The sequence below is a fragment of the Scylla paramamosain genome, chromosome 19 (genome assembly GCF_035594125.1).
Source record: "Scylla paramamosain isolate STU-SP2022 chromosome 19, ASM3559412v1, whole genome shotgun sequence".
NCBI classification, from domain to species: domain Eukaryota; kingdom Metazoa; phylum Arthropoda; class Malacostraca; order Decapoda; family Portunidae; genus Scylla; species Scylla paramamosain.
This window is the reverse complement of record NC_087169.1, coordinates 8,797,524-8,819,421: the sequence shown is the minus strand read 5'-3', so window position 1 is coordinate 8,819,421 and position 21,898 is coordinate 8,797,524. Positions and strand designations below refer to the sequence as shown.

At 39.5% G+C, this 21,898-nt stretch overlaps 1 long non-coding RNA gene across 1 annotated transcript; it reads right to left on the bottom strand.

Moving 5' to 3' along the window:
• Window positions 1-605: 605 nt before the first annotated feature.
• Window positions 606-21,305, bottom strand: LOC135110056 (uncharacterized). Its single transcript, XR_010273066.1, has 5 exons — window positions 21,263-21,305; window positions 20,537-20,637; window positions 20,318-20,408; window positions 4,370-4,528; window positions 606-687 (listed from the first exon to the last, which is right to left on the bottom strand). It is a non-coding gene; the product is annotated as an uncharacterized LOC135110056 (long non-coding RNA).
• Between the last annotated feature and the right edge of the window lie 593 nt (window positions 21,306-21,898).

The following is a 21,898-nucleotide window of genomic DNA, read 5'->3' as shown; positions in this document are numbered from 1 at the left end:
ATATTTTTTTGCAGGCTCTGGGATATTACAGTATCTTATAGCAAGACAAATGATATAAAAAAAAAAAACATGTAATTTACCGATAAGCATTACATGACAACATTATTGCGATGATTGAAAATGTTCCTTTAAAATGCTACATGGCATAATCATTCGGCTGTTTTCAAGGTCTCTCGGACTCACTCCCCACTCCGTCCATGATGCCTTGTACCACTTTAAAAGAGTACTTTTAATCACCGCGATAGTGTTGTCGTGTAATGCTTATCGATAAATTACATGCTTTTTAATACTATTTGCCTTGTTATAAGATACTGTAAAAAATACTGCAAAAAATATGATTAAACCATTTGTAATTTGACCAAGTGGCAACTCGGAGGCTGCGACACTGCAAACGTCTGTCCGTCACCTCATAGCTACACACATACAACATCCGCGCGTCTATTACACTTTCAAATCTTCTCACGGGTAAACAAAGCCTTAAAATGCATATTCGTATATATATATATATATATATATATATATATATATATATATATATATATATATATATATATATATATATATATATATATATATATATATATATATCAGTTCTCACGTATTGTGGTGAAGGCTGTAAAAAATCAGCTGCACAAGGAGGATAACCCCTGTTGCCACAATTGCGCTCACCAAGAGCAGTGTCCACATCTGTAAAATTTAACTTTTTAATCTTGTAAAATTCAAAGTCTGCATATCTTTGTATATATATATATATATATATATATATATATATATATATATATATATATATATATATATATATATATATATATATATATATATATATATATATATATATATATATATATATATATATATATATATACTCGTATATATACTGTAAAAGTATTTTTGATAACTTGTTTTGCAGGGAAACTTCTTCAATTTTATTCTTTTGTCAATTGCTACGTTTCGCCGTTTTCTGCTGGCATCTTCAGGTAATTCATGTTGTTGCAAGCAAGTTGGTGAGTCCTGAAGATGCCTGCAGAAAAAGACGAAACATAGCAATTGGCAAAAGGAGGAGGAGGAGGCAGTAGACACCTGCCGAAACGATAATTACTCCCAGTGAGCTCTAAAGCACTGTTCAGGGGGTGCTGTGAACTTATCATTAAACACAGCTGTGACCTCACTGAACGTTTCCCTTTGTGTCTCACAACACAAGGGGGTAGTCACAGCCTGCCCTCTAAAGACAACTCTCTTCCTCCACACAAAACTACAAGCACCTAATAACACACACACCCTTCACTCAAAAAGTTTAAAAATCATCATGGCGACTCCTACACCAGCCTCAGAGTCCCCATCTGGGGAGGGGACCATAAATGTCCCCAGGTCGGACTGCCTTTCTGTCGACGACCCTAAGTGTCTTGACACCCCCCTCAACTTTTTCATCATTAACTTCTGCAATATTCGCGGTCTAAGATCTAATTTTCAATCTGTAGAACACCACCTCTCCTCTTCTAAGCCTCATCTTCGTTTCCTTACTGAAACTCAGGTGTTTGAGGCAACTGACAGTAACCCCTTCTCTGTTCCCTCCTACTTTCTCTATCCTCATTTTCGATCCAAAGCTGAATGCTGCGTTTATGTGCGCAATGACTTAACCTGCTCTCGTGCCCACGCTCTTGAATCTTCCGAGTTTTCCACCATCCGGCTACGACTACAGAGTCACTCTCATACTAAATTTATCTGTGCTGTATACCTCTCTCCTAACTCCTCTGACTATAAGAAATTCTTTGACTACTTAACTTCCAAAGTGGAGCACATTCTGACCCTCTTCCCTTTTGCAGAGACCTCCATTCTTGGAGATTTCAATGTTCACCACCAGCTTTGGCTTTCCTCTCCCTTCACTGACCACCCTGGTGAACTAGCCTACAACTTTGCTATCCTCTATGACCTAGATCAATTGGTGCAACACCCTACTCGTATTCCTGACCGCCTTGGAGATACGCCCAACATTCTTGACCTTTTCCTGACCTCTAATCCTTCTGCTTATGCTGTCACCCTTTCTTCTCCGTTGGACTCCTCCGATCACAATCTCATATCTTTATCTTGTCCTATCACTCCAATCCCTCCTCAAAGAAAATGTCAAAACCTTTCAAGATCTAACTCCCCTCGTGATTTCTGGCATCTAGCCAAAAATATCTCCAATAACTTTGCTTCTTCTTCTTTCCCTCCTCTACTTCAACCAGATGGCACCACTACTATCACATCTATTTCTAAAGCTGAACTCTTTGCTCAAACCTTTGCTAAAAACCCTACCTTGGACGATTCTGGGCTTGTTCCTCCCTCTCCTTAACCCTCTGACTACTTCATGCCACCTATTAAAATTCTTTGCAATGATGTTTTCCATGCCCTCACTGGCCTAAACCCTCGGAAGGCTTATGGACCTGATGGGGTCCCTTCTATTGTTCTCCGAAACTGTGCCTCCGTGCTTGCACCTTGCCTAGTCAAACTCTTTCAGCTCTGTCTGTCAACATCTACCTTTCCTTCTTTGCTGGAAGTTTGCCTACATTCAACCTGTTCCTAAAAAGGGTGACCGTTCTAATCCCTCAAACTACCGTCCTATTGCTTTAATTTCCTACTTATCTAAAGTTTTTGAATCTATCCTCAACAGGAAGATTCTTAAACATCTATCACTTCACAACCTTCTATCTGATCGCCAGTATGGGTTCCGTCAAGGCCGCTCTACTGGTGATCTTCTGGCTTTCCTTACTGAGTCTTGGTCATCCTCTTTTAGAGATTTTGGTGAAACTTTTGCTGTTGCCTTGTACATATCAAAAGCTTTTGATAAAGTCTGGCACAAAGCTTTGATTTCCAAACTACCCTCCTACGGTTTCTATCCTTCTCTCTGTAACTTCATCTCAAGTTTCCTTTCTGACCGTTCTATTGCTGCTGTGGTAGACGATCACTGTTCTTCTCCTAAATCTATTAACAGTGGTGTTTCTCAGGGTTCTTTCCTGTCACCCACTCTCTTCTTATTATTCATTAATGATCTTCTAAACCAAACTTCTTGTCCTATCCACTCCTACGCTGATGATACCACCTTGCACTTTTCCACGTCTTTTCATAGACGTCCAACCCTTCAAGAGGTAAACATATCACGCAGGGAAGCCACAGAACGCCTGGCTTCTGATCTTTCTAAAATTTCTGATTAGGGCAGAGCAAACTTTGTATTGTTCAATGCCTCAAAAACTCAATTCCTCCATTTATCAACTCGACACAACCTTCCAGACAACTATCCCCTCTTCTTCAATGACACTCAACTGTCCCCCTCTTCTACACTGAACATCCTCGGTCTGTCCTTTACTTATAATCTGAAGTGGAAAATTCACATCTCATCTCTAGCCAAAACAGCTTCTATGAAGTTAGGTGTTCTGAGACGTCACCGCCAGTTTTTCTCACCCCCTCAGCTGCTAACTCTGTACAAGGGCCTTATCCGTCCATGTATGGAGTATGCTTCATATGTGGGGGGGGGGGGGTTCCACTCATGCTGCTTTTGTAGACAGGGTGGAATCAAAAGCTTTTCATCTCATCAACTCCTCTCCTCTAACTGACTGTCTTCAGCCTCGCTCTCACCGCCGCAATGTTCCATATCTAGCTGTCTGCTACCGCTATTTTCGTGCTAACTGCTCTTCTGATCTTGCTAACTGCATGCCTCCCCTCCTTCCGCGGCCTCGCTGCACAAGACTTTCTTCTTTCTCTCACCCCTATTCTGCCCACCTCTCTAACGCAAGAGTTAACCAGTATTCTGAGTCATTCATCTCTTTCTCTGGTAAACTCTGTAACTCCCTACCTGCTTCTGTATTTCCACCTTCCTATGACTTGAATTCCTTCAAGAGGGAGGTTTCAAGACACTTATCCACCAATTTTTGACCACTGCTTTGACCCTTTTATGGGACTGGCATTTTAGTGGGCAATTTTTTTTTATTAAATTTTTGTTTCCCTTGGCCAGTGTCCTTCCTACATAAAAAAAAAAAAGAATAAAGTTGAAGAAAACTTTGGAGTTTCCCTACAAAACGAGTTGTGTATATATATATATATATATATATATATATATATATATATATATATATATATATATATATATATATATATATATATATATATATATATATATATATATATATATATATATATATATATATATATATATATATATATATATATATATATATATATATAAGCAGGAATATTATGCTAGCAGAGTTTTTTTTTGTCTGCTATGCTAGCAAAGTTTTTGTGATGGATATACCTTTACACTCCTCATGATTATGATGTTGTGACAAGTGGAGCAACTACTGAAGTGCAAAATGGCGTTAATTAAGAGACTTACCAGTGGAGTGTAGGGTTTGATGAAACCCATCATATCCGCCTTTGGCCTTGGCCTGGTGTATACAACAGTTGTTTCGTCCATGAACATAGGGCTGCTGAAGTCCATTACTTGGTACCTCGTATGGGAGACGCCCACAGGAGAAATAGTCATGTCCCACTCCTATATATATATATATATATATATATATATATATATATATATATATATATATATATATATATATATATATATATATATATATATATATATATATATATATATATATATATATATATATATATATATATATATATATATATATATATTCATAGTTACATATGACTGTAATTCTCGTTAACATATAGTGCTAGTGTGTCAACATAGTAAAAGTCGGCGAGGTTTCAACTTGTGGACTGGCATGAATTGTTGTGTTCTTTTTTTTTAGTTTCCACGTCTTTTCTTGGACGTCCAACCCTTCAGGAATTAAACAGCTCACACAAGGAAGCCACAGAACGCCTGATCTCTCTAAAATTTCTGATTGGGACATAGCAAACCTAATATTCCTCAATGCCTCAAAAACTCATTCCCTCCATCTATCAGCTCGACACAACCTTCCAGATAACTATCTCCTCATCTTCAAAGTCACTCAACTGTCCTCTTCGTCTACACTGAACATCCTCGGTCTTTACTTATAATCTAAACTGGAAACGTCACATCTCATCTCTCGCTAAAACAACTTCTATGAAGTTAGACGTTCTGGGTCGTCTCTTTTCTCATCCTCCCCAACTGCTAACTCTACATGGAGCCTTATCCGTCCATGTATGGAGAAAACCTCACATTTATGGAGGAAAGGGGTGGTTCCACTCATACCACTCTTTTAGGCAATGTGGAATTAAATGCTTTTCGTCTTCGCAACTCCTCTCCTCGAACTGACTGTGTTCAGCCTCTTTCTCATCGCCGCAGCGTTGCATCTCTTGTTATCTTCTACCGCTACTTTCATGCTGACTGGTGTTCTGATCTTGCTAACTTCTCTCCATCTTTCTAATGCAGGAGGTAACCAGCATTCTCACTTATTCATTCCTTTCTCTGGTAAACTCTGGAACTCCTTACGTGATTCTTCCTATGACTTGAACTCTTTTAAGAGGGAGGTTTCAAGACACTTATCCTTTAAATTTTGACGACTGCTTTTCACTGTTTGCGGAGTGTCACCTCAGTGGACCTTTTTTTTTTTTTTCTTATAATTTTGTTTCCCTTGGCAGGTGCCTCTTCTACATAAAAAAAAAAAAAGTAAAGTAAATATGTGGTAATAATTAAGTAAGATTGCATTTGTTCAGACGTAGGAGATAATTAAAAGTTTGTTACAAGAGTAAAATGTATGATAATGTGGGAACAGATACAAAGTCGGCCGGAGGGGGATCACTTTGCTGTGGTGGTGGGGCTTGAAGCGTGGTCGGTGGCATCACCTACAATGGTGGCCTACCTACCGTTGCAGGGTTTGGTGTTCGCTGGCATCGTGGACCAAGTACTCTCCCTTGATCACTGATTGAGTAGGCTTGTCGGTGATGTCGCTCACATCAGCCCGCCAGTCATCTTGGGCGGGGATTGAATTTCCCCACGTGTCTACTGTGCGCAGCGTCCCATATACTCATATTTCCCGTGGCCTTTCGTCTCGAAGTTGATTCCAAAGCAGATTAGGGTACGTGTAGTTTTCCTTGGTGGTCAACGCGCTTCTTTGGCGGAAGGTTGGGGCAAGACAGTGTGGCCCCACTGGATCATTCGGCTTGTGAAGCATTGCCTAGGGTCAAGCAGGCATTCGGATGATAGGTGGCTCCTATCATCTGGGGCCACTCTTGCCAAGGTCTCTCAGCGGTTACCTGAGTATACTTTCCCATTACCCTTGAGGATGTTGCATGTGTATGGGCTTCAACATCAAGTCTGCACTTGCTGGATTCCGTGGTGGGTGAGGGAGTAGAAAAGTGAAAGTTTATCAGCATATGGCACAAAGTCCTCCCCTAACCCGGCATGGCTCTCTCCCTGGTCCGCTCGACACACTTCTTCCCGAACTTCTCTCATCGCCATCCTGGAACCGTTCCAGGCTTCGCGGGACAACAGAAAATATATTACTCTCTCGTCCTAGAACGCTGGTAAGACTCAGCGACGTAAAGGTCCTCAGAATAGTACTTGTCGAAGTGGTGATACTAAGCACGTGCTGGCTGGTACTGATACTCCCTCCCTACTGCTGCTTGTGGTGCTGGAAAACCCACTGGTCAGCTGTTGAGTCAGGTTTTGACACCCTTCTGCTAACTAACGTATATGTATCCTTCTCTTACCGTGTTATTCACTATTTTCAAGCCTTACGGAACAATTCTCCGTATGCGTCTGAAATATGATGATGACTGCCCTTCCAATTGGTGCTATGTGACATTTACATCTGATATTGCTGCAAAACCTGCTCTTGAAACAATAAATTCTCTATGTTTTGGATACACCAACTTAAGTGATGAGATCATTCGATCAAACAGCTAAAATGGTTGTCCCAACGTCTTCGATGACGCTATCACGTTCCTACACCTTTTTGGTTTGTGGCACATTACGTGGAATTCTCAGGTGGTATACTTCATTAATAGTGCCCGATGTGTTAAACAGGTGTCAAAGATTAGAGGAAATAGTAACATGATCATGGTTCTTATTCCCCTGATCGTATCAAGATTGGTCCTCTTTCTTTATCAGTAAAAGCTTTTGTTGACAGTCCTTTACAAAGTTACTGGTGTTATTAGTTCGGTCACAGGAGGAAGAATTGTACAAATCGTTCCCTGTGCGATCATTACTTTGCCCTTGACTCACACCCTACTTCTGAATGTGAGTGTGAACCTTATAAACAATAAGGTTCAGACTCACATTCAGAAGTAGGGTGTGAGTCAAGGGCAAAGTAATGATCGCACAGGGAACGATTTGTACAATTCTTCCTGCTGGGAAGCTCACTCGTTACGTTCTCGATAATGCAAGAAGTATCGTCTTCAGCAAGACATTCTTAAATTGACAAATTTTCTGTTCGTCAGTCTAAGTAGTGCCAGCCGGAATCTTCTCTTAAGATAGCAAGATGATGGGATAGAGACATACACTGCCTCCCTCTAGTTCTTCGAACTTTACATCTAATATGGTTGTAATACTTTCTTGCCTTTCTCAACCACCAATTGTTTCATTCTGCCCTTTAGAGAAGGCTACTTCTGCTGATACTGTCTGCAACAAATTCTCCTTATTGTTAAATGTCACTGATGAGCAGTCTCTAAAGAGGGTGAAGGGACCAGCGGTAGAGGTCGTTTTTCTGGCCAATGACCAGGGAGGAAGGGACCAGGGAGTTCTAAGGATTTTTAATTTTAACAAGATTATTCTTGAATTGATCAGATCTAACAAGAAATTTCTCATATTTACAGGAATTTGCCTACATTTCAGAAATCCCAATTCTTCCAGAATGTCCTACCAGACACTTTTAGAAGTTTCTACAACATTTTGGAACATTTTATTACATGTAAACATTTCCAAAATATTCTAGAACTTTCTAGAATACAGTAGAAATATATAGAAGTAACAAAAAAATTTAGAATATACAAGAATTTTCTAGAATGTTTCAGAATATTCAAGAATATTCTAGAAAGATTGAGAATATCCTGGAACACATTCTAGAAAGATTAAGTAGGGGTTTGCAATCGATCAATCGGTTCAGCTTTGCATGGTTGCCCGAGAAGACACATCATAAGAGGTGAAATGGCATCAACAGGCTGCAATCATCCTCCAGATACATTTTGCTACATATGTGGTCAATTCATCAAGACAAGAGCAAAGAAGTTATCTGTGACAACATCTGGAAAATGTGTGAAGATTACAAAGCATATTTTGCTGTGCCAGTTAGGGACTAAGACAAAACCTGAGCACCTGATTTTGTTTGTGAGCATTGTAAGAGAACACTAAAAGGTAAAATAACTGTTAGTTTTTCGAGTAAAATCCATTTAAGAATTAAGAATAAAAATAAAATAAGTTTAACAGAAACTTTTCTTTTACAGGATGGTATAGAGGGGAAAACAGAGCCATGAAATTTGCTATTCCTATAATATGGCGTGAACCTACTGATTACTCAACTGACTACTTTTTTTGCATGGTGGATCCGTCCAAACGCCGATCTGGGGAAAATGGACCAGCTATTTTCTATTCAGACATTCCATCTTCCATTTCACCAGTACCACACAGTGCTGATCTTCCTGTACCAGCTCCTCCAGAAAGAAGTCAACTATCAGAAGAAAGCAGCACGTCAGAAGATGTGCTAAACAGACAAGAAGACTGTGACATCACATATACAGTTGTAGTTGGGAGGAATCCTTATTACCCAAACCAGAGACCTCAATATCCTCATCAGAAACCTTGGTTTGACAAAGTCAAATGGTGAGCTTTTGATTTCAAGGCTAAAAGAATGGGATTTACTTGACGACAGTGTGCAGGTGACCAGCCAAAGAGAACGTCACAAACATTTCTCCAGCTTGTTTTCGAAGGAGGACAGGCTGTGCTACCGAAATTATGTATCAGGCTTGTTTGAAGCTATTGGAATTGCTTGCAATGCAGATGAATGGAGACTCTTCATTGACAGCTCCTCCAAAAGCCTGAAAGCTGTACTTCTGCACAATAGAAACAGTATCCATAACTGCTTCCTGCTCATTACGTGCATCTTCAGGAGGACTACAGCAGTGTAAAGCTTCTACTGGAAACTTTAAACTACAACAAGTATGTCTGGTAAGTTATTTGAGACTTCAAGATGGTGGCTTTCTTTATGGGACTGCAAGAAGGTTTTACCAAGAATCCCTGTTTTGCCTTTGGGACAATAAAGACAGCATATTACCAAAGAAAGCACTGGCCTCCAATGACATAATATCAAACATGAGCCATTGGTGAATCCTCAAAAGTTTTGTTTCCCCCACTACACATCAAACTGAGTTTCATGAAACAGTTTGTTACAGCTCTTGACAAGGAATCTGCTGCCTTCAAATATCTTCAATACTTCTTTCCTAAGCTTTCCAGAGGCAAAAGTGAAAGCTGGTATCTTCATTGGACCACAAGTAAGGAAAATTATAGTGCTCAGAATTTTTACAGAAGCTCACAGAAAAGGAGAAAGAAGTTTGGGAGTGTTTCATTGTTGTAGTACAACAACAAAGTTGATAACTATAAGGAACTGGTTGAAGCTTTAGTGAAAAGCTATAGTGAGATGGGCTGCAGAATGTCCTTGAGGGTCCATATCCTAGATGTTCATCTTGACAAATTCAAGGAGAATATGGGAACATTTTCAGAGGAACAAGGGGAGCGCTTCCATCAAGATATAATAAACTCTGAACAGAGATATCAAGGATCCTTCAGTAAAAAACATGATAGGAGACTACATTTGGGGGCTCATATATGAAAGAGATTTGTTTGTATTCACGCAAATCAAGAAAAAAAATAAACTTAATTTTTAATCCAAAAAAAGTTTCAGAAGTTTTAAAATAATTTTTTGTCATTTGAATTTGTTTTTTGTTTTCTGTCCAAAAAATGGTGAAAATTTAGCTATTTTGGGCAAAAAATTATTCTAAAAGCCACAAAAGCATAGTTTGGCAGGAACAATGGACATTTTTTATTGTTTTGTAATGAAAAGAGGTGGAAAATAAAATAACACTTGCTTGTGAAAGATAAAAATCATGTTACATAGTGTGATACATGACATAAGAGAGTACGGAAAAGATAACCTTAATAATAATATACAGACATGATAACAGAATACAATACATATACAACACATATAAATAAGAAAAATATTCACATATATACAGGATATTGAAACTGAATGATTAAACATTAGAGTGGGAACGAAGTTTCAGTCTGTAAGATGTGTGTGTGTGTGTGTGTGTGTGTGTGTGTGTGTGTGTGTGTGTGTGTGTGTGTGTGTGTGTGTGTGTGTGTGTGTGTGTGTGTGTGTGTGTGTGTGTGTGTAATTAGGCTTGAGGAGCTTTGAGGATCAGTTGAATCAGAATGAAGTGTTACCTGATGTGCTCACTCATTAATCGAAGATTTCTTCTACTGAGGTTTAGAGATTTAGAATTTTTACTTTGTGGCCATGGAGAGATTTGAATTACACGATGTGGCCCAGTGAACAATGGATCTAACTTAGAGTTGCGATCGTGAACTCTGGTGAAAACGATATCATCGACTTCGATAGAAGAATCTGTTGTTCTACGATGTTGTTTCCGCAACATCTCAGTTTGCAATGCAGTGAGGCGATCATGAATGAGCTTATGAGTGTGCTTGAAAATCGCGCGGACAACATTTGATGTAATCATCCAAGTTGTAGATAGGACGCTGCGCACCGTGAAGAAATTCATATGGAAGGCTCTTGTCGTTACTAAACAGCACAAGATGGGGAGACTCGTTGATAGTAGAGTGAATCGCTGAGTTTAGAGAGCAGGCTAGCTGAGGAAGAATTCATGTCAAAAGTGCTTTGCTTCAGTTATGTAACACAGAACGATAAGAATACGTTTATTACAACGCTCTACTTTGCCGTTTGAACTGGACGAATGATGGATAATGTTATTTTTTTTATATGAAATTCTTTACAAAACTTCAGTAAGAAAGCGTTATTGAATTCAGCACCATAGTCAGATAAAAGGACACATAACAACAACATAAGGACAAATTATGTTGTCAAGAATCGCGCGACCAACAGAATTTGCACTTTTGTGATTGAGAGCAATGAGAATGGTGAAACGAGTGAGACTATCCACGCAAAATAGAAGATACTTGTAACCGTTCTCGGTAAGTGGAAGTCTGAGCAAATCAACAGAGACTGAATCCCAAGGAGCTGAAACGATGGAGGTAAGGAAGTGAAGGACTGTCGTGAGTAAGTGATGGACGGTGTGAACCACACTGAGAGCAGAGCGCACAAAACCGAAAGATATCTTTCCTCATGGTCGGCCAGATATATGATCGTTTTCCGTGTGCGAGGCATCTGTCCCGACCTGGGTGTCCTGCGTAGGGTGAGTTGTGGACACTATTAGTAGAGACATCACTCGACTTAAACAAGAGACCGTCTTGCATGAAAAACGTATCAGCACTCACCTGCGACTTAGGAATATTTGTCTCATCACAAGATTCGAGGAAATATGCAGCATTAGAACAGAACGCGTCTGAATGTTGATTTTTCTTGATCTCATCTATGATCGGCATTGCAGGATTATCTGTGATGGTTGAGATAGCGGCTACATTGCGTGAGAGTGCATCGGCCACTGAGTTGCCTTTCCGAGAATGTATGAAAATATAGGATTGAATCCTTGAATCGTGAGTTGCCAGCCAGCAAATTGACCTGTGAAGTTGTTGCCTTTGAAGATCTCAGTGACAGCATAATGATCAGTGTAAATATGAATTTTATAGCCTAATATGAGTTCATGAAAATAACGTAACGCCCAGATCACAGCGAGACTTTCATGCTTTGTGACGTCATAATTTTCTTCTGCCTTATTGAGAAGTCTGCTAGCATACGTTAATACGCTATGTTTACTAAGTGAATCCTTTTTGCATGAGAACACCACCGATTCCAAAGCCTGAAGAGTCAGTGTAGAGGATGAAATCTTTCTCGAAATTAAGAAGTGCAAGGATTGGTGTTTGACATAAGGCAGTTTTGAGAAGTTCAAAGGCAATTTGTTCCTTTCCAGACCAGATGAATGTAACATTTTTCTTGAGGAAATTAGTGAGAGGTTGAGTGATAAGACTATAATTCTTGGTAAACTGGCGATAAAATCCAGCAAGACCGATGAACTGTCATGTGTGATCGATATTCGTAGGAACAGGGAAATTTTTCACAGCATTTATCTTGTCATCTAAAGTGTGGATACCATCTCTGTCCAATTTATGACCAAGGAATTTGACTTGTTGTTTGAGAAACGAGCATTTGCTGTGTTTGATTTTTAAGCCAGCAGCCTGAAAGCGTGACAGAACGAGATACAATGTGTGAAAAATGCTCTTGTAGATTTTTTGATACAATGATAACGTCGTCGAATAAACAGAAGACACTTTTACCGATGAGGCCTGAGAAAGTTCATCAATCTTTGAAAGGCGAGTTGCGTAGACCTTGAGCCATGCGTTTGAACATGAATTGACCAGAGGAGTAATGAAGCCAGTGTATGGCCGTGAACTTTCCTCGAGTTCAACTTAAAAAGAATCCTGAATGTAAATCTAGGGTGTAAAATACCACATTTGAATCACCTAAAGACTGAAGATCACCTAATCTCGGCACTGGATAACGATCAGGAATAGTAGATGCGTTTAATTTCCTGAAGTTGACAACGGCACACCAATCGCTTTGTTTCTTAGGAACGAATAACAAAGGGGCGTTGTGAGGAGAACAGGCAGGTTCAACAACATCCTGAAGCAAGATACCTTGCACAGCTTCATCAAGAAGAACTCTACAGCTGTGTGGCACCCTGTAGCTGTGGGTGTAAGATGGCTCGGACCCAGGCGTCAGATGGATAGAGTGTGTGATGACATCTGTGTGGCCTAGAGGTTTGTCAGGGAGTGAGACAACATTACTGAAAGAATTTAGGAGAGCGAGTAATTCTTGTTGAGATTGTGGGAAATCAAGAAGAGATATGTGATCTTTCGTGATAGGCGGGAGAGAAGACATGCTATGGCTGTCAGATGCAGCAGGTACATTATTGATAGAGGAAGAAGGTAAATCAATCAAGGTTATAACTTTCTCAGAGTAAAGCAATAGCAGGGAATAAGCTGATGTTATACTTGCACATGGTGTTGAAGACTATGAGAAGAACAGCATTAAAAGATACATTTGATGTATGTGATGTGATTCTGAGAAGAGGAAGAGAGTCTCCTTAATACATCCATCTGGATAAGGTTAACAGCAGCACCCATGTCAAAGAAAGCTTTATATAATGCAGAGTAACACTAAGATTTGTAACAATACCATTAAATAATCCAGCATATCTAATGTTAAATGAAGGAAGTATTGAGTTATGATGATGGATGAAGCATACCTTGCTTTGTTCGTTTTTTTTTTTTTTTATAGGTACGTATGAAGGTGATGATTTGAGGATTGATGATAATGTTATGATTGTTATGATGTTATGAGTTTCCCAACGATGTTTGTTGAGCAACCTAACATTGTACATGATAATGTTTGCAGTCTTGCAAGCAATGGCCTACCCTTTTGTGCAAGGAACAGAATGCATCAGGGTTAAATGAGTGTCTTCCTGAGCTATCAAAGATAACCTTACACTGCCTGATTACATGACCAGGCAGCTTGCAATGGGTGCAGGTAACCTTTCTTGATCTCGATTTCGATCGAGTGTACTGATATCTAGACGGAGGGGATGTACGTCTAGTGTAACGGCTACGAGAAGGTGAAGGAGAACAAGAAGATGGGTGATGAGTTGAGATGAAATATTCAGGTGAAGAGACATCAAGTACCTGAACAGGCTCAGAGCTGGGAAGAGGACGCTTATCATATATGACTTTGCAGACATCATATATGTAAGCTATTTTGTTGAATTCGATGTCAGTTTCGATCTGGAAATTGGGAGCATCAAGGAAGGTGGTGAACAAGAGATAAGCTATAAGTTTCTTTTAACTCATCCTTTGACAGTGAATCATCAGTAAACCAATTTGAATTTTGGAGTTGAGCAATAGATTCCGAGCTCAGAGAGAAAGCAATGTTTTCTGCCTTGTAAGGATTAGTGTGTGAGCGGAAGTACTATGTAATAGATTTTGAGAGTAGAGAGAATGGGGTGGAATGGGTGGCTCCAAGCTTTGAATGACTGGAAATTATTTCTGAGCTGAGTGGTGAAGTCATCGAAGGTAGTGAGAGAAGCGAATTTATCTGATTTCACCAACAGGCCAGCAAGGCTTGAGGGCTCATGACAGATATGTGATTTCAAAATGGATATTGTTTCCTTATCAGATGTGGCTGAACGTCTGGTACATTCCTCCTCTATTCTCTGAATAAACTAACGAACGTTTTCTGTGCAAGCTCCAGAAAAAAAAAAAAATGAAAGTTTATCAGATTCATGAATGAAGATGATGTGAGGTGTCATGGTGCCTTCAGTAGACAATGTGGCAGGGAGTGATGAAGATAGTGCAGACTGTGACTGTGTTTTCATAAGAGACGTGAATCGCACAGAGAATCAGTGAAGAACACACAGGGAAATATGAAACACATTGAACAGCACACAGTATAATACACAGAATAACACAATATGATAACACAGACAACAATAAATAATAATGAAGGACAGAAAGGAATAATATATACACTGATGGACAGACAGACAGACAGACAGGCAGGAGACGGATAGGCAGACAGACAGACAGACAGACAGACAGACAGACAGTCAGACAAACAGATAGATAGATAGACAGATAGACACCACTTGATATCAGAAGAAGGAAGAGTGGAAAAGACAAGAGTAATCGGAAGCAGATGGAATACTTAAATTTGGCGGTGATCAAATGACGACCTGATGACTAGGAAGACCACAGCTGGGAGCAGACATGGAGAGATGACCTTGGGCTAGTCCCGGTAGTGAGAGAGCGGCGAGAGGAGGTGGCGGGTGACAGGCGCAGCGACCAGGTGGTGGCGAGGTGCACGGCGGCAGACAGGTGCGGGGACTCAGTGTGTACTGCGGCCCGGGAAGATTACCAGATGAAGCTTGACCGCGAGTACTCTGATGGGAGAGAGTGGTGGATGGTGGCTGGCTCGGGGAGGTAACCAAGCGACACCCACACTTTAGAAAGAAGCAGGAACGGCGACCACAAGAAGCGAAGAGAAGCTGTGTGATGAGCAAGAACAAGCGTGATGACAGGTGTGGCCATGAGAAAATTATGGGAAAGCTGCAGAGAGGACGTTGGGGTGCTGATCCAGGGTTGAAGGGTAGTGAGGGACAGGCAGGATCGGACCACGACTTGCCACGTCTAGAGCGATACACCCACGATGTCGTTTAAGATGAATGATAACGCCTTGCAACTTGCCTGCGATGGTGGCGTGATACTTGTGTCTCAGCGTCCACTGGATTTTTGAGAGTTGAGAGTTCGTGTGCTCTTCGATCGCACGACAATGCTGCCAACACTATTCTAGTAAGATTGATACACCACTGTTCTGACTAAGGCTGCACACCGTTTGTATCGGTTGTATCGGTAAGATCCTCTTCTAAACCTAATCTTCTTTTCCTCACTGAAACTCAGGTGACTGAGGCAACGGACAGCAGCCCCTTTTCTGTTCCCTCCTACTTTCTCTGTCCTCATTTTCGATCCAAAGCTGGATGTTGCGTTTAAGCGCAATGACTTAACCTGCTCTCGTGTCCACGCTCTAGAATCTTCCGAGTTTTCCACCATCTGGCTACGACTACAGAGTCACTCTCAAACTAAATTTATCTGTGTTGTATGCCTCTCACCTAACTCCTCTAACTATAAGAAATTCTTTGACTACTTAACTTCCAAAGTGGAGCACATTCTGACCCTCTTCCCTTTTGCAGAGATCTCTATTCTTGGAGACTTCAATGTTCACCACCAGCTTTGGCTTTCCTCTCCCTTCACTGACCATCCTAGTGAACTAGCCTTTAACTTTGCTATCCTCCATGACCTAGAGCAATTGGTGCAACACCCTACTCGTATTCCTGACCGTCTTGGAGATACACCCAACATTCTTGACCTTTTCCTGACCTCTAATCCTTCTGCTTATGCTGTCACCCTTTCTTCTCCGTTGGGCTCCTCCGATCACAATCTCATACCTGTATCTTGTCCTATCACTCCAATCCCTCCTCAGGATCCCCCTAAACGAAGGTGCCTCTGGCGTTTTGCCTCTGCTAGTTGGGGGGACCTGATTTTGCTGATTTTCCTTGGAATGACTACTGCTTCCGTGTCAGAGACCCGTCTTTGTGTACTGAACGCATAACAGAGGTGATAGTGTCTGGCATGGAGGCGTAAATTCCTCACTCTTTTTCTCGACCTAAAGCTTTCAAACCTCGGTTTAACACAGCTTGTTCTCGTGCTATACATGATAGAGAGGTGGCCCACAAAAGGTACTTAAGTCTTCCATCACCAGAATCTCATGCACTTTATATTTCTGCCCGGAACCATGCCAAGTCTGTTCTCCAACTAGCCAAAAATTCCTTCATTAATAGAAAGTGTCAAAATCTTTCAAGATCTAACTCCCCTCTTGACTTCTGGCATCTAGCCAAAAACATCTCCAATAACTTTGTTTCTTCTTTCCCTCATATATTTCAACCAGATGGCACCATTGCCATCATATCTATCTCTAAAGATGAACTTTTTCGCTCAAACCTTTGCTAAAAATTATACCTTGGACGATTCAGGGATTGTTCCTCCCTCTCCTCCACCCTGTGACTGTTTCATGCTACCTATTGAAATTCTTCGCAATCATGATTTCCATGTCCTCGCTGGCCTAAACCCTCGGAAGACTTATGAACCTAATGGGGTCCCTCCTATTGTTCTCCGAAACTGTGCCTCCGTGCTTGCACCTTGTCCAGTCCAGTAACTGACAACATCTACCTTTCCTTCTTGCTGGATGTTTGCCTACATTTAGCCTGTTCCTAAAAGGGGTGACCGTTCTAATCCTTCAAACTACCGTCCTACTGCTTTAATTTCCTGCCTATCTAAAGTTTTTGAATTTATCCTCAACAGGAAGATTCTTAAACATCTACTACTTCACAACCTTCTATCTGATCGCCGCTATTGGTTCCGTCAAGGGCGCTCTACTGGTGATCTTCTCTGGTTTTCCTTACTGAGTCTTGGTCATCCTCTTTTAGAGATTTTGGTGAAACTTTTGCGGTTGACTTGGACACATCAAACGCTTTTGATAGAGTCTGGCACAAAGTTTTGATTTTCAAACTACCCTCTTACAGCTTCTATCCTTCTCTCTGTAACTTCATCTCAAGTTTCCTTTCTGACAATTCTATTGCTACTGTGGTAGACAGTCACTGTTTTCTCCTAAATTTATTAACAGTGGTGTTCCTCAGGGTTCTGTCCTGTCACCCACTCTCTTCTTATTATTCATTAATGATCTTCTAAACCAAACTTCTTGTTCTATCCACTCCTACGCTGATGATACCACCCTGCACTTTTCCACATCTTTTCATAGACGTCCAACCCTTCAGGAGGTAAACATTTCACGCAGGCAAGCCACAGAACGCTTGACTTCTGATCTTTCTAAAATTTCTGATTGGGGCAGAGCAAACTTGGTATTGTTCAATGCCTCAAAAACTCAATTCCTCTATCTGTCAACTCAACACAATGTTCCAGACAACTATCCCCTCCTCTTTAATGACACTCAACTGTCCTCGGTTTGTCCTTTACTTATAATCTGAACTGGAAACTTCACATATGATCTCTAGCTAAAACAGCTTTTATAAAGTTAGGTGTTCTGAGACGTCTCCGCTAGTTTTTCTCATCCCCTCCCCCAGCTGCTAACTCTGTACAAGGTGCCTTATCCGTCCATGTATGGAGTATGCTTCACATGTCTGGGGGGGTTCCTCTCATACTGCTCTTCTAGACAGGGTGGAATGAAAAGCTTTTCGTCTCATCAACTCCTCTCCTCTAATTGATTGTCTTTAGCCTCTCTCTCATCGCCGCAATGTTGTATCTCTAGCTGTGTTCTACCGCTATTTTCATGCTAACTGCTCTTCTGATCTTGCTAACTGCATGCCTCCCTTCCTCCCGCAGCCTCGCTACATAAGCCTTTCTTCTTTCTCTTATCCCCATTCTGTCCACCTCTCTAACGCAAGAGTTAACCAGTATTCTCAATCATTCATCCCTTTCTCTGGTAAACTCTGGAACGCCCTTCCTGCTTCTGTATTTCCACCTTCCTATGAGTTGAATTCCTCCAAGAGGGAGGTTTTAAGTCACTTATCCTTCAATTTTTGACTACCGCTTTGGACCCTTTTATGAGACTGGCATTTCAGTGGGCATTTTTTAATTGGATTTTTGTTGCCCTTGGCCAGTGTCCCTCCCACATACAAAAAAAAAAAAAAAAAAAAGATTGCTTACCACTTGTATGAGATACATTTTGCTGCACCATTGGTTGCTTGACTTACTGAATGTTGCTCGACATGATGGTGGGAGGATAGATGATGGTGGTTGGCTATCTCTCTGATGAATATTATTGGTAGCATGAAGAGCCCGTTGAGTGGTTTGGATTATGGTTGATTGTGCAACACAAAGTTGGTAAGATTTCTTCTTGATTTAATGATGAATAGAGATGTACACGCGTGATACCGAGACATAGACTACGATGGACAAGCCGATACTTGATTTTCACCTGTGTGCAAAAAAAAAAAAAAAAATAAATAAATAAAATAAATAAATAAATAAATAAATAATAATAAAAAAAAAAAAAAAAAAAAAAAAAATATATATATATATATATATATATATATATATATATATATATATATATATATATATATATATATATATATATATATATATATATATATATATATATATATATATATATATATATATATATCGATAATCGATAACTGGCGATAAATTTATTACCCGATAAACTGATAACCGATAAATTGATAAATCCAAGACTCCGATACTAGCGATAACGATACTGATATCTTGATATAAAAAAAAAAAACGACGATAAATCCAAACATTTATTTTCATCTTTATCTTAGAAAACTTCGAAAAATCTTAGAAAAAAAATTAAATTCAATGTTTACTGTCTCTTTACTATTGAAAAATACTATTTTAAGTAAAATAACTACCTTTCATTTTTTAAATTTAAAACTTCAACATGCTCATGTTAAAAAATAATTAAATAAATTTGTCGATTGTTACTAGTTTGGGATCAAAAGTATCGGCGATATCGATGAACCGATAACGTGGGAAAATATTAATCGGATAACCGATAACCCAATATCGTTTATCGTGATATTTTTTTTTTTTCTTTCGCGATAACGCCCACCTACACTTTTGCCACTGGGTCTGTGGAAGCATGTGTGTCGCTTGAATCCAACGCGAGCGTCCTGTATTTGTTTGGCATTGGTGCCAATATTGAGAGTTGGGCGGGCTGTGCTGGCTGAAATCAAGGAAGAGCAGGAGCGCGCAGTGTCATACGTACTTTTGCATCATGTTCATCAGTCCAGCAGGCAGCTATTGCGTTACCAGAGAGGAGTTCCTGGCGGTGGTTAAGAATCTGGCTCACTTCCATCCCTCTCTACACAGGGCTGAGTTCATCATGAAGATGGATCACGCTGTCTTACCTGAAGACATTAAAGGAACAAGAGAGTCACCCGCCAAGGTGGGGGTGGTAACTAATATGCTGAACACCAGTCAGGACTGGTGGTTTTGCGCGACCTTCGCTGTACTTGCTTGAATCTTGTAGTGTCTTTGTTATCTTTGTTTGTGAGCCTCCTCTGTGTCTGAAAGATCCTCGCTGTGGCTGTAATTTTGCGGCTATGCCTACATGACCATCGCTTTGTCCATGTGACGCCTACAATGCCTGCGATTTCTGTTGCGTCTGTGTGACTTCCGCTGCCTCGGTAAGACCTCTGTGGGGTTGATAGTGTGAGTTGTAACTGAAATGCGCCAGTATTGTGACTAGATCCAATCAAGGATGTGTGTTCCTAAAAATGTCTGATCGTTGTGCTCAACCTTCGTATTAGTAGTGAGTGAATAATATTAATCAGTGTAATTAGTCCACATTCAGAAAAAGTGATTCTCGAAACAAATAACAAAATTGTGGTAAAGTATATATGCGCTGATGGGCTTCTTTTTCCCCCATCTAGAAATATGTGTGTGTGTGTGTGTGTGTGTGTGTGTGTGTGTGTGTGTGTGTGTGTGTGTGTGTGTGTGTGTGTGTGTGTGGTGTGTGTGTGTGTGTGTACAAGTGAACGTTACTGATATGAATTTCAGACTCACCTTTCGCTCAAACTCACCAAGCATACCAGTAAATGTCTTATTTTCCAGCTGACGTCCCCAGTCCATTCCCTCCGGCACGTTTATATGGAAACTTAGCAAAGGAAGGGAAAATATGAATACAAAGAAATCGAGAATAAGGACATTAATTAAGAAATCATTTTTTTTTTTTCATTAGAAGTGCGGTACTTATAAAAATAATTTAAGTATTGCCGCACTCACCAGAAACCAAGATGAACAGCAACGATATCCATAACTTCCAGCATGATCCCCGTGAACTGGCGTGGCGCCGTGTTGGAAGAAAACGTTATGAAGGGCGGCCACTTGTAAGAAGTGTTAAATAGATTACTTGTCGAGTACTGATAAGGGCAGTTCTGTCAATGCCTCATGTGTCTGAAGCCACAACTAAAGTTTTCATTTATATTTTATTTAATTCGTTTTCGTTATATATTTTATTTATATAAAAGACATAAAACTTACACTGTCAATAGATTTGACTAACGTCAAAAGGTCACTGTACATGAGCATAAATGTTGCCCCCAAAAAGACCATTCATTGTTCAGAGAATCTTAACATTTTATCATAACATCAGCTCCCAGTTCTAAAAATAATATCATAACAGTTTTCAAGTAAAAAGGAATAAAAAAAAAAAAAAAAAACCGTGCTTAAATTTTTCCTGGTAAGATCCAAGTAGTACATTCTATAAACGTAGAGGTGGAATTAGAAGGCATTAAATGCGGGGTAAGGATACTTGTGTGCTAGCTTTCACGTTAGTTACGATATGCGAGTCTAATTTCTATCACTAATATATATATATATATATATATATATATATATATATATATATATATATATATATATATATATATATATATATATATATATATATATATATATATATATATATAGCTGCACGTTTCTACCTGTAATTTGACTAGTGATACTTACAGACAGTGCAGCCACATTCAGGCACTCATCTCCTGCCTTCCCCTCCATCACGACTGGCTCTAGGCGCCTCAGATCGCTGCTGGTCCAATCACACCGCTGTGGATAATAGATGTAATTAGGACTTCCATTGTAGCTGATATAATGATCATTATCAATTCCACTAGTTTTCTTCTTTCTAGGAAAGGTAACGAAATTTTCTTTTTCTTTTCTTGGATTATAATAATGATTATGAAAATAATGATGATGATTTTGGTGCTAATAACAATGTTATAATAATAATGACAACTATACTACTACTACTACTACTACTACTACTACTACTAATTATAATAATAATGATAATAATAACAATAATAATAATAATAATAATAATAATAATAATAATAATAATAATAATAATAATAATAATAATTATTATTATTATTATTGTTATTATTATTATATCAGTATTCATAATAACAACAACCAACAACAAAAACAACAACAACAACATCAATAATAATGATAATAATAATAATAATAATAATAATAATAATAATAACAATAATAATAATAATAATAATAATAATAATAATAATAATAGTAATTATAACATCATCAAAATTGATAATAGGTACAAGGTTTGAAGCCTTCGGC